The sequence below is a fragment of the Notamacropus eugenii genome, chromosome 2 (assembly GCF_028372415.1).
Source record: "Notamacropus eugenii isolate mMacEug1 chromosome 2, mMacEug1.pri_v2, whole genome shotgun sequence".
NCBI classification, from domain to species: Eukaryota; Metazoa; Chordata; class Mammalia; order Diprotodontia; family Macropodidae; genus Notamacropus; species Notamacropus eugenii.
This window is the reverse complement of record NC_092873.1, coordinates 493701622-493715252: the sequence shown is the minus strand read 5'-3', so window position 1 is coordinate 493715252 and position 13631 is coordinate 493701622. Positions and strand designations below refer to the sequence as shown.

The 13631-nt window shown below is 31.4% G+C and overlaps 1 protein-coding gene across 23 annotated transcripts in view; it reads left to right on the top strand.

Moving 5' to 3' along the window:
• Nucleotides 1–13631, top strand: part of SSX2IP (SSX family member 2 interacting protein) — a 68202-nt gene that overhangs the window by 14160 nt on the left and 40411 nt on the right. For 6 of the 23 annotated variants that reach the window (XM_072648897.1, XM_072648890.1, XM_072648886.1 and 3 more), the window contains exon 2: nt 5947–6004. The exons of 7 other annotated variants lie outside the window; for them this stretch is intronic. The gene's annotated coding sequence lies outside the window, so the exon portion shown is untranslated. Of the gene's footprint in view, nt 1–3468; nt 3532–5337; nt 6005–13631 lie in introns of those variants that run through there. 10 more of the 23 variants (XR_011975718.1, XM_072648902.1, XM_072648899.1 and 7 more) reach the window with 7 other exon arrangements.

Genomic DNA, 13631 nt, shown 5'->3' with positions numbered 1-13631 from the left:
AGGGCAAGGAGAGGAGAGATGGAATGCTTTGTGTATTCCATTCAACAAATATTTCCTGAGTCTTATTAGTGGTACCCCAGGGTGTACTATATTCTTTTGGAGAGACTGAGACAAGTCTGCCTTGGGGAGCTCAGACCACGAGGCAGATGGGAGAGTAATTTTTATTTCATATGTTTATATGTATTCATATAGCACATGACTAATGTCTTATGAGTTAATTAAAATTAATTTCTTAAGCATTTACCATATTTAAAGCACTGTGGTAAGCCCTGGATGAACAAATTGAAAAGAGAAACAGTCCCTATCTTAAGGGGTTCCCATTTTAAAGGGCTTAGGGGTAAGGAGAACATATAGATTTCAGCTTCAAGAAAACTGGAAGGGCCCCTGATAAAATCCCAGATTTTTCAGAGTTGGAAAGGGACATCAGATATCTAGTAGTCTACTCTTACTCCCAGTGCAGGCAGGATTCTGCTCCCTCCATGGCTTCCCAGATGGATGGGTGGAGTGTGTGTGGGGAAGGAATCTCACAATCTCTTGGGCAGTCTCACAATCTTGGGGAGCCCTACACTTTTCTCTACAGCAGAGCTGGCTGACCCTTTGCATCACTGCTTAGTTCTGATTGTTTATAAGTTTTTCCTTGTGTAGAACAATAATCTCTTTTATCTGTAATACCTTCCCATTCCTGCTAAATTCTTGTACCTAAGGCCAAATAGAATACATCTTGAGAGTACATTGGGGGTACCCTTGTATAATTTCAGAAAGAAATGCTATACAGCTTTCCAGTTTATTTTGCCCCATATATACCTACTGGAATCTGTCTTGTAAATTTTTTTCACCTATAAATGGTGCTAAGATTTTTTTTAAAACCCAGTATTTTTTATAAGAAATGACCCAAATAGCCATTTTTTAATTAAACATTAAGTACACAACTTTACCATTGTTGTTCATTTAATACTCTGAAATTTTTTTACTCTGAAATAAAGGTTAAAGGAATATAAAAGGTAATAAAAAGCATACTTTGAAACTCTACAAAGATGGACTTGCAGTGAAGTGACTTGGGGAAGATTTCTCTGGACCCTATAATTCACCGATTTGAATCTCTGAGAAAAAAGTGCTTTGGAGCTTAGAAGGTTATGAGAATGCTACATGACTGCAACAAAACCTCCCCTATGCCATTGGGAATACAGGAGAAAGAGGACACCTGTTTTCTTTATTTCATGATTTCTTTGTAGGTCTGGTTTCCTTCCCTTATTGCTATGTCAAGCATAGAAAAAAGTTAGCTTGGGCTCTCTACCTGTATTTGAGTTGGATGAGGAAAATGATTTATTTTTATAAAGGAGAATTTTGTATTCTTAGGGACTTTTTTCACTTTTGGTTGTCATATTCAAATTTACCTTTAAAAAAATGACAACTCCCTTAATCTTGACCAAATGCCTAATATGATTAGTCTTACAGTATTTCTTCTAAGGCTTTTAGTAGGATAAAATGAGTTTGTGGCAGTGTTACTTTTTAAAGAAGAGAATTTTTGTTGTTAAATTGTTTAAAAAGAATCTTGAGGTTCTAAGGAGAATGTGTGTGTGTGTGTGTGTGTGTGTGTATGTATGTATATAGTAAAGCCCTATTATAAGAAGCTTTGTTATTACATGAATTACTATACATGTGTACATAGTCATGCCCTTTCAAATAAAATTATATACAGTAAATGAATAATAGAATGTTATCAGTTTTATAGTATTTCTTCTGAAGCTTTTAGGACAAAATGATTGTGTGGCAGTATGAATTTTTTTAAGTAGAGGGTGTTTTTGTTCTTTGAATCATTTTACCATATAGTGAATCTTGAGTTCCTGAGGAAAATGTGCTATTAGAAACCTATGACATTTATTATGACATTAATTACTATATAAATATATGTGTGTTTTATATACGTACACCACCATGCCCTCACAAATAAAATGACGTAAAACAAATGCTTAATATGATGGGGTTAGTTTTATAGGATTCTGAAGTTTTTAGAGCAAAATGATTCTGTGACTCCTGGTATGTCTTTTTAAAGGAGAGATTTTTGTTTGTGTTATAATGAATCTTGAACTTCTAAGTAAAATATAATAATAGAATCCTGTTATAACAAGATTTGTTATTACACAAATTAGCATACATACATGTATGTATATTTACATGTGTATTTTATACATATTTGTACACACAGCATCATGGCCATGCAAATAAAATTTTATATAACAAATGCCTAATATAATGTGACTAGCTTTTTTTATATTATTTCTTTTGGAACAGAATTTTTTTGTCTGAATTATAATTAATCTTAAGCTTTTAAGTAGAGTATACTAAAACTATTTTAATAAGATTTATTTATCATTAACATGAATTAATGTGTAAATGTTTTTATTTATAAGTGCATACACCATCAAGCCTTTGCAAATAAAATTATATATAGCAAATACCTAATACAGTGTGACTAGTTTTACAGTATTTTTCTGAGGCTTTTAGAACAAAATGATTTTGTGGATCTGGTAACTTTTTAAAGGAGACACTTTTTGTTTGTTTGAAATTTGTTATAATGAATCTTGAACTTCTAAGTAGACTCTAATAATAGAGCCTTATTATAACAAGATTTGTTATTAAATGAATTGGTGTGTATGTTATATATGCATATTTTTATATACTCTGCATAATTCACTTGCAAACAAAATTTCATATAACGATGCTTAATGTAATATGACTAGCTTTTAAAATATGTCTTCTGGAACAGATTTTTTTTTTGTTTGACTTATGTTTTAATGAATCTTGAGCTTTTAAATAGAATATAATAAAACTATTGTAACATAATTTGTTATTAACATGAATTGTATATATACATACATATCATACCTTTTCAAATAATATTTTGTAGGTCACAAATATCTAATATAATGTGACATTTTTATATTTATTTCTTTTGAAGCTTTTAGGATAAAATGATCTTGTGGCAGTATTAAATTTTTAAAGCAAAGGTTTTTTTGGTTTCAGTTATTTTATAATATAACAAATCTTGACCTTTTAAGTAAAATATAATAGAACTATTATGACATTTGTTATTAATTTGAATTAGTATATCTGTATGTACATATATATCTATACATATATGCCATCATGCCTTCACAAATAAAATTACATATGACAAATGTGATTAGGATTTTTTTTTACAGTATTCTGAAGCTTTTAGGAGAAAATGATTTTGTGGCAGCATTAACTTTTTAAAACTTTTTTTGTTTGAATTATGTTTTAATGAATCTTGAGCTTTTACATAGAATACAATAAAACTGTTGTAACCTGATCTATTAATGTGAATTAGTATGTGTGCATAGATCTACAGGTTAGATAGATAGATATATACACACACCATCATGTTTTTTCAAATACAATCATTTATAAGAAATGCCTAATGTAATGTGACTACTTTTTTAAAAATAGTATTTCTTCAGAAGCTTTGAGGACAAGATGAGTTTGTGGCAGTGTTTTAACTTTTTAAAGCAGGTAATTTTTTTTGAATTATGTTTTAGTAAATTTTAAGCTACTAAGGATAATATAAAAAAATAAAATCTTATAAAAAGATTTGCTTTTACATGAATTAGTGTAGACACAAAAATGTGTGTGTGTATATAGTGTATGTATATATATGTAATGTATGTCTGTAATATATGCCATCATTCTCTTTAAATAAAATTATAACAAATGCCTAATATGATTAGATAGTATTTCTTCTGAAGCTTTTATAACAAAATGGTTTTTGTAGCATTGTTTAAATTTTTTAAAGCAGAGATTTTGTTATATTATGTTATAATGAATCTTGAGCTAAGGAGACTATAAAGATTTATTTTTACATAAATTAGCATATATGTGTGCATATGTGTATTTATGTATATGAATATGTGTATATACATATTAAAACCATCATTCCCTTGCAAATAACACATAACAAATGTCCAACATAATGTGATTAAATTTATATTGTTTCTTCTCAAGCTTTTGTGGCAGTATGAACTTTCTAAAGGAGAGGGATTTTTTTAAAAATGACATTGTAATATAGTGAATTTCTAGCTTCTAAGGAGAATATAATAATAGAGCCTATTATAACAAGATTAGTTTACTTGAATTAGCATATATGTATGTATATATTTAGATTTATAGACACACATCATCATTCCCTTGTAAATAAACTTATATATGACAAATGTCTAATATAATGTGATTAGTTTTATAGTATCTTCTGAAGCTTTTAGGACAAAATGATTTTGTGGCAGTGTGAATTTTTTAAAACTTTTTTTGGTTTGAGTTACATTATAATGATTGGTGCAAAAAGGAGAATATAATAGAACTTTTTATAAGAAGATTTTTTATTTCATGAGCTAATATATATCTCTGTGTATATATGCATGTATTTGTTTGTACATCTATGTCAATGTACAACCATCGTACCCTTACAAGGAAAATTATATGTAACAAATGGCTAATATGATGTGATTCATTTTCTGGTGTTTCTTATGAAGGATAAAATGATTCTGTGGCAGCGTGGACTTTTTAAAGGAGAGGTTTTTCTGGTTTGGTTTCTGTTGTAGAATAGTGAGTCTTGAATATCTAAGGAGAGAAAATAATAGAACTCTATTATAACAATATTTCTTATTGCACAAATTAGCATGTATATATATATAAAACCATCGTACTCTTGCAAATGAAATTATATATAACAAATATCTAATATGGTGTGATTAATTTTATAGTATTTTTCTTAAGCTTTTAGGATAAAATGATTTTGTGGCAGGTAGTAATAACTTTTTAAAGGAGAAGTTTTGTTTGAATTGTGTTACAATGAATTTGAGCTAAGGAGAATATAATAATAAATCCTTATAGCAATATTTTTATTGCATGGATTATTACAATATTTGTGTAGCTATATATGTATGCAACCATTATGTCCTTGCAAATAAAATTATATAAAGCAGATGTCTAATATAGTGTGATTACTTTGACAGTATTTCTTCAGAAGGTTTGAGGATAAAATGATTTTGTGGCAATGTAAACTTTTAAAGGAAAAGATTTGTGTGTGTGTGAAATGTGTTGTAATATAATGAATCTTGATCTTCTAAGGAGAGAATGTTATAATAATACAACCCTATTATAACAAGATTTTTATTGCATTAATTGACATATATGTATGCACAGCCATCATGCTCTTGCAAATAAAATTATATATTACAAATGTCTAATATAAAATATGATTACTTTTAGTGAAGCTGAAATTTTTAGGATAAAATATTTTGTAGCCATATGAACTTTTAAAGGACTTTTTTGTTTGAATTCTGTTGTAATGAATCATGAACTAAAGAGAATACAATAATAGAACCTTATTATAATCAGATTTATTATTACATGAATATATACCCACATACACATATGTACTTACATATACACACCCCCATCATGCCTTTGAAAAGAAAATTGTATCTAACAAATGCCTAATACAATGTGATTTTTTTTTTTGGAACTTTTAGGGCAAAATGTTTTGTGGCAATGTGAACTTTTTAAAGCAAATTTTTTTCTTTTGTTCAGTTTTTCTTGAAGTTGGCTAAGGATTTATCCAAAATGACTATCTTTGGAAGTTAGAATTTGCCTTTTTGACTGAAATTGTAGATTAAGCACATCATTTTGCTTCCTTAATCTCTAATCCCTTTTTGGAGGGACTCAGCTGTAACATTCATTTAATAGAAACCTGAGTAGTTTGCACCTTTTAACAAAAGACGTTTTTTGTATTTTTAGTATGTGAAACAAATGAGAAGCCAAAATGAATTTTTTTGGCCTTCAGAGGGCCATTTGGACAAGAATATAGTGCAGGAAAGCATTCCAAATAGTTGTCAGAATGCTCTGCAGTTTGATTTTTTTCCTCTTTAACAGGACTACAGTGGAGACATCATTTTTGAATTTATAGATAGAAGAACAAGCAAGTTCACAGGTAAGAATGAAATAGTTTTAAAAGACAAGGCATTTTATTAGTGTTTGATTCATTAATTTAGATATAAAATAAACTAATATAAATTTATTGGCTTCCTTTTGCTGGATATGGAGATGCCTAATTTTCTTGGTTTTACAGCAGTGGTATTCAAGTAATTTTTATTGTGCTACCATTGTCAATCAAAATTCTTCGAGCACATATCCATAATATCTTTATTTTGTATACACATACACATTACATATAATGTACATACAGAAATATAAATTAAAAAGAGAAGATGAAAATAAAGCGTTTTTTAAAAACTAATTAATGGAGTAAAAAATTTTTGTTCTCATAAAACATTTTTAGTGAGTTGTAATATGATTAGATATGCTTTGTTATTTTTGAAAAATCTTGTTTTAACACTGGTTCTAAACTAAGTTTATTTTGATATTTAGTTTTAGTACTTATAGCTAGAAAAAAATAGCTTCAGTGTAGATTTAAATGTAGGACAATCATTGACTTACCAATTTGTGATGCTCATTCACTAGATATGCAAAGATAGTTGTTTAAATTTGACTAATAAGTTTCCATTTTTTCCTGGTGTCAATCAGTTGTACTTACAAACTAGTTGCAAGGTGTTGGATTTTTATGTTTTTAACAAAAGGATTCAAATCCCCTACATTCCCCCCCACGTGCCCCCTAAATGCCTCATTTTATATGCCTCATTTGGAACATTTTTTATCAGATTTGATAATTTTTTCTCTTAACAGTATTTTATTCTTCCATTTATATATAAAGAAGTTTTCAACATTCATTTTATAAGATTTTGAGTTCCAAATTTTTCTCCCTCTTTCACTTCCCTTCCCTCTTCCCAAGACAGCAAGCAATCTTAATATACATGTACGGTCATGTTAAACATTTCCACATTAGTCATGTTGTGAAACAAGAATCAGAACAAAAGGGAAAAGCCATGAGAAAGTAAAAACAACAAAAAAACGTGAAAACAATGTGCTTCAATATGTATTTGGATTCCATAGTTCTTACCCTGTATGTGGTTAACCCATCTTGGATCTTTGTATTGCTGAAAAAAGGGCTCAGTGTGTCCTAGTTGATTACTGCACAATATTACTGTTACTGTGTAGAATGTTTTCCTGGTTCTGCTCACTTCCCTCAGCATTTTCTTATCTTAGTTGCATTGGTTTTGTTTGTGCAAAAACTTTTTAATTTAAGATAATCAAAATTATCCATTTTGCGCTTCATAACATTCTCTGTCTCTTGTGTGGTCATAAATTTTTCCCTTCTTCTTAGATCTGACGGGCAAACTATTCCTTGCTCTCTAATCTGCTTTATTACCTTTTATGTCTAAATCATGTACCCATTTCGACCTTATCTTGGTATATAGGGGTGGGTAACCTGCGACCTTGAAGCCACATGTGGCCCTTTAGATCCTGAAGTGCAGCCCTTTGACTGAATCCAGACTTTGGTCAAAGGGTCACACTTGAGGACCTAGAGGGCCATATGTGGCCTCGAACCTGCAGGTTCCCCCACCCCTGAATGTGAGTTATTGGGCTGTGCTTAGTTTCTGCCATATTATTTTCCAGTTTTCCCAGCAGTTTTTGTCAAGTAATGAGTTCTTGGTCCAGAAACTGGAGTCTGGTTTATCAAATAGTAGATTACTGTAGTCATTTACTTCTATGTCCTGTGTGCCTAACCTATTCTTAGCCAGTAACCAACAGTTTTGATGATTGCCCCTTTTTAGATCTGGTATGGCTAGGTCACCCTTCCTTTGCATTTTTTTCACTAATTCCCTTGATGTTCTTGACCTTTTTGTTCTTCCAGATGAATGTTGTTAATATTTTTTCTAGCTCTATAAATTCTCTGTAAATTAAAATTTTGATAGTTTGGTATGACACTAAGCGAATTAATTTAGGTAACTTTTCATTTTGTTATATTAGCTCAGCTTATCCATAAGCAATTGATATTTTTCCAGTTCAGATCTGACTTTATTTGTGTCAAATGTGTTTTGTAATTGTGTTCATATAGTTTTTGGGTTTGTCTTGGCATTTAGACTCCCAAATACTTTATGTTGTCTACAGTTATTTTAATTGGAATTTCGCTTTCTTTCTCTTACTGCTGGCCTTTGTTGTTAATATATAGAAATGCTGATGATTTATATGGGTTGATTTTATATCCTGCAACTTGCTAAAGTTGTTAATTGTTTCAGGTAGTTTTTTAGTTGATTTTCTAGGATTCTGTAAATATACCATTATATCATCTGCAAAGAGTGATAGTTGTGTTTCCTTATAGTCTATTCTAATTCCTTTAATATCTTTTTCTTTTCTTATTGCTAAAACTAACATTCCTAATACAATATTGAATAATAGTGGTGATAATAAAGCATGCTAATAGTTTTAGATAGATAATGCTTATCATTTTAAGGAAAAGTCCGTTTATTCTCATGTGCTGTATTTTGTCAAAAATTTTTTCTGTATCTATTGAGATAATCATTATTTCTTTAATTTTGTTATAGATATAGTCATTTATACTGATAGTTTTCTCAATATTGAACCAGCCCTGCATTCCTAGCATAAATCTCATTGTGTATTATTCTAGTGATAAGTTGCTGTAATCTCTTTGCTAATATTTTAAATTTTTTGCAGCAATATTTATTAGGGAAATTGGTCTCTAATTTTCTTTCTCTGTTTTGGCTCGTATGCAGGTGTCCACACCCTATGTATGTCATAAAAGGAATTTGGTAGGATTCTTTCTTCATCTGTTTTTCCAGATAGTTTATGTAGTATTGGAATTAATTGTTCTTTAAATATTTAGTAGAATTCACTTGTAAATCCACCTGGCCCTGGAAAGTTTTTCTTAGGGAGTTCATAGATGGCTTGTTTAATTTCTTTTTCTAAAATGGGGTTAAGTTATTTCATTTTCTTTTCTGTTAACTTGGATAATTTATATTTTTTTGTAAATGTTAATCCATTTCACTTAAATTGTCAGATTTATTGGCATACAGTTGGGAAAAATAGCTCTTAATTAATACTTTAATTTCCTCTTCATTGGAGGTGAATTCACCCTTTTCATTTTTGATGCTGACAATTTGGTTTTCTTTTTTTGTTTTATTTTTTTTTCCATAGAACCATCTCATAGTTTTATTTATTAGTTGAATAGTATCCTTTCAATTTTATTAAACTCAGTAGTGTCCTTTCAATTTTATTAAAATCTCCTTTGATTTTCAGAATTTCTAATTTGATATTTTAACTGGGTATTTTTAATTTGTTCTTTTTCTAGTTGCATGCCTAATTCATTGCTCTCCTCGTTCTCTGTTATTCTTGTAAACATTTAGAGATATAAAATTTCCCCTAAGAACTGCTTTGGCTGCATCCCATAATTTTGGATATGTTGTCTCATTATTGTTGTTCTCTTTCATGAAATTATTGATTTGTTTCTGTGATTTGTTGTTTGACCCACTTATTCTTTAGAATTAGATTATTTAGTTTCCACTTAATTTTTAGTGCATCTTTCCATGACATAATTTCTGTTGCATCATGATCTGAAAAGGTTGTAGTTAATACGTCTACCTTTCTGCATTTGATTGTGAGATTTTTAAAAGCCGTAGTACATGGTCCATTTTTGGTGTAGGTGCCGTATACCGCAGAGAAAATATATTCCTTTTTATCCTCATTTACTTTGCTCCAGAGGTCTATTATATCTTACTTTTCTAAAATTCTGTTCACTTTCTACTTCTTTCTTGTTTATTTTGTGATTCAATTTATCTAGTTTTGAGAGGGAGTGAGTTGAGATCCCACACTAGTATAATTTTGTTTTATGTTTCTTCCTGTAACTCACTAACTTCTCCTCTGAGAATTTGGATGCTATGTCATTTGGTGCATATATGTTTAGTATTCATATTGCTTCATTGTTTATGGTACCTTTTGGCAAGATGTAGTTTCCTTCATTATCTCCTTTAATTAGATCTCGTTTTCCTTTTTTCTTTGTATTAGTTCAGGATTGCTACCTGTACAGGAAACACATTTGAAGCAAAAAGATACACACAGAGTAAAGGAAAAAGATTAGAGGAGAACATGTTATGTTTCAGTTGAAGTAAAGAAGCATGGGTAGCAATCTTGATCTAACACAAAGAAAAAAACAAAAACAGATCTAATTTAAAAAGACAAGGAAGGAAACTACATTTGGTTTTTAATCCACTCTATTTGCTTCTGTTTTATGGGAGAGTTTATCCGATTCACATTGACAGTTTTGATTACAGTTTTGATTATTTCCCTCCATTCTATTTACCCCATTTGTACTTTTCTCTCTCCTTTTACCCTGACCCTTCTCACCATTGTTTTGATTCTGATCCCCACCTCCCTCAATTTGCCTACTCTTCTATCAGCACCACCTTTTCTTTCTTTCCCCTTTCCCCTCCTTCCCTTATAGGGTAAGATAAGTTTCTATACCCAACTGTTTGTTTATGTTATTTCTTCTTTGAGATAAATCTGATGAAAGTAAGGTTCAGTGTTCACCCCCTCCTTTCTTTCCCTCTGCTGTAATAGGTCTTTTGTGCTTCTTCATGTGATGTCATATGCCTTATTCTGCCTCCCCGTTTCCTCTCTTCTCTAGTACAATTAATTCTTTTTTTCACGTCTTAATTTTTTTTATATCATCACATCAAAGTCAGCTTATACCCACACCCTCTGTCTATATATATACTTCTTCTAACTGCCCTAATAGAGATACACTTCGTTTGAAAGTCCCTTATTTCACTGAATACTATCTTTTCCCCTGAAAGATTATGCTCAGTTATGCTGGGTAGTCAATTCTTGATTGTAACCCAAGCTCCTTTGCCTTCTGGAATACCCTATCACTAGCCCTCCAGATCTTTAATGTAGAAGCTGTTGAATCCTGTGTATTCCTGAGAGGATATTTTGATATTTGAATTTGTTTATTGAATTTATTGTGGCTGTTTGCAGTATTTTCTCCTTGACCTCATAGTCCTGGAATTTGGGCTACAATATTCCTTAGAATTTTCATTTTCAAATCTCTTTCAGGAGGTGATCAATGGATTCTTTCAATGACTATTTTTAGGACAGTTTTCCTTGATAATTTCTTGAAAGATACTGTCCAGGCTCTTTCTTTGATCATGGCTTTCAAGTAGTCCAATAATTCTTAAATTATCTCTAATGAATCTATTTTCCAGGTCAATTGTTTTTCGAATGAGGTACTTTACGTTTTCTTCTACTTCTTCTTTTTTAAATTAAATTAAAATATTTTATTTGTTTTCAGTGTTCGACAATCACTTCCATATATCTTAGATTTTTTTCCCCTCCCTTCGCGTTATTCTCCTTCCCTTCCCCACTCCCTCCCTGAGACAGCGTACAGTCTTATATAGGTTCTACACATACATTCCTATTAAATACATGTTGCATAGAAAATTAAAATGAATGGGAGAAGCCATAAAACAAAAGAAAACATAATACAAAAGAAAACAGTCTGTTTGTATGTGCTATCTAATTCCATAGTTCTTTCTCTGGATGTGGAAGGCGTTTTGCCTCAAGAGTCCGTTGGAAATTTTTTAAGTCCATGCATTTCAATGAAGTACTAAGTCTACCAGAAAAATTCCTCTCACATTGTGGTTGTTGCTGTGTACAAAGTCCTCCTATTTCTGCTCCTTTTCCTCAAGCATCAGTTCATATAAGTCTTTCCAGGCTTCTCTGAAGTCTTCCTGTTCATCGTTTCTCATAGCACAATAGTATTCCATTACATTCATATACCACAACTTGTTCAGCCATTCCCTAATTGATGGGCATCCCCTTGATTTATAGTTTTTGGCCACCACAAAGAGAGCTGCTATAAATATTTTTGTACATGTGGGACCCTTTCCCATTTTCACCATCTCTTTGGGATAGAGTCCCAGAAGTGATATTGCTGGGTCAAAGGGTATACAGATTTTTGTAGCCCTTTGGGCATAGTTCCAAATTGCTCTCCAGAATGGTTGGATCAGCTCACAGCTCCACCAACAGTGAATTAGTGTTCCAACTTTCCCACATATTCTCTAACGTTTATCATCTTCCTGTTTTGTCATGTTAGCCAATCTGATAGGTGTGATGTGATACCTCAGCGTTGTTTTGATTTGCATCTCTCTAATCAATAGTGATTTAGAGAATTTTTTCATATGATTATACATAGCTTTAATTTCTTCTGAAAACTCCGTTTGACAATTTTGTCAATCCTTTGACAATTTATCAATTGAGGAATGACTTGTATTCTTGTACATTTGACTCAGTTCTCTATGTATTTTAGAAATGAAGCCTTTATCACAGATACTAGGTGCAAAAATTCTTTCCCAGTTTTCTGCTTCCCTCCTAATCTTGGTCTCATTGGGTTTTGTTTGTGCAAAAACTTTTCAATTTAATATAATCAAAATTATCCATTTTGCACTTCATAATGCTGTCTGTCTCTTGTTTGGTCATATATTTCTCCATTCTCCATAAATCTGACAAATACACTATTCCTTGCTCCCCTAATTTGTTTATAGTATCAATCTTTGTACCTAGATCATGTATCCATTTGCACTTTATTCTTGTGTTATGGTGGCAGGCATTGGTCTATGTCCAGTTTCTGCCACGCTGTTATCCAGTTTTCCCAGCAATTTTTGTCATTCAGCGAGTTCTTATCCCAGAAGTTGGGGTTCTTCGGTTTATCAAACAGTAGATTGCTATATTCATTGACTACTGTGTTTTGAGTACCTAACCTATTCTATTGGTCTACCCCCTCTGTTTCTCAGCCAGTACCAAGTGGTTTTGATGATTGCTGCTTTATAGTACAATTTGAAATCTGGTAGGGCTAGGCCATCTTCCCTAGCATTTCTTTTCATTAGTTCCCTTGATAGTCTGGACCTTTTGTTCTTCCCAATGAATTTTGATATTATTTTTTCCAGCTGTAGAAAATAGTTATCTGGTAGTTTGATTGGTATGGCACTGAATACGTAAATTAATTAAGCAGGATTGTCATTTTTATTATATTGGCTCGACCTACCCAAGAGCAACTGATGTTTTTCCACTTACTTAGGTCTGACTTTATTTGTGTGAAAAAGTGTTTTGTAATTGTGTTCATATAGTCCTTGGGTTTATTTTGGAAGGTAGACTCCCAGATATTTTATGGTGCCTACCATAGCTTTAAATGTGTTTCTCTTTCTATCTCCTGCTGTTGGGCTTTGTTAGTAATATATAGAAATGCAGATTATTTATCTGGGTTTTATTTTGTGACCTGCAACTTTGCCAAAGTTGTTTCACCATCATATCGTCTGCAAAGGGTGATAACTTAGTTTCTTCTTTGCCTATTCTAATTCCTTCAATTTCTTTTTCTTCTCATTGCTACAGCTGACATTTCTAATACCACATTGAACAACAGTGGTGATAATGGACATCCTTGTTTCAACCCTGATCTTATTAAAAATGCATCTAGCTTGTCGCCATTGCATATAATGCTTACTGATAGTTTTAGGTGGATGCTGCATATTATTTTATGGAAAGTTCCCTTTATTCCTAGGCTTTCCAGTGTTTTCAATAGAAATGGGTGTTGTATTTTGTTAAAAGCTTTTTCTGCATCTGTTGAGATAATCATGTGGTTTCTAGTAGTT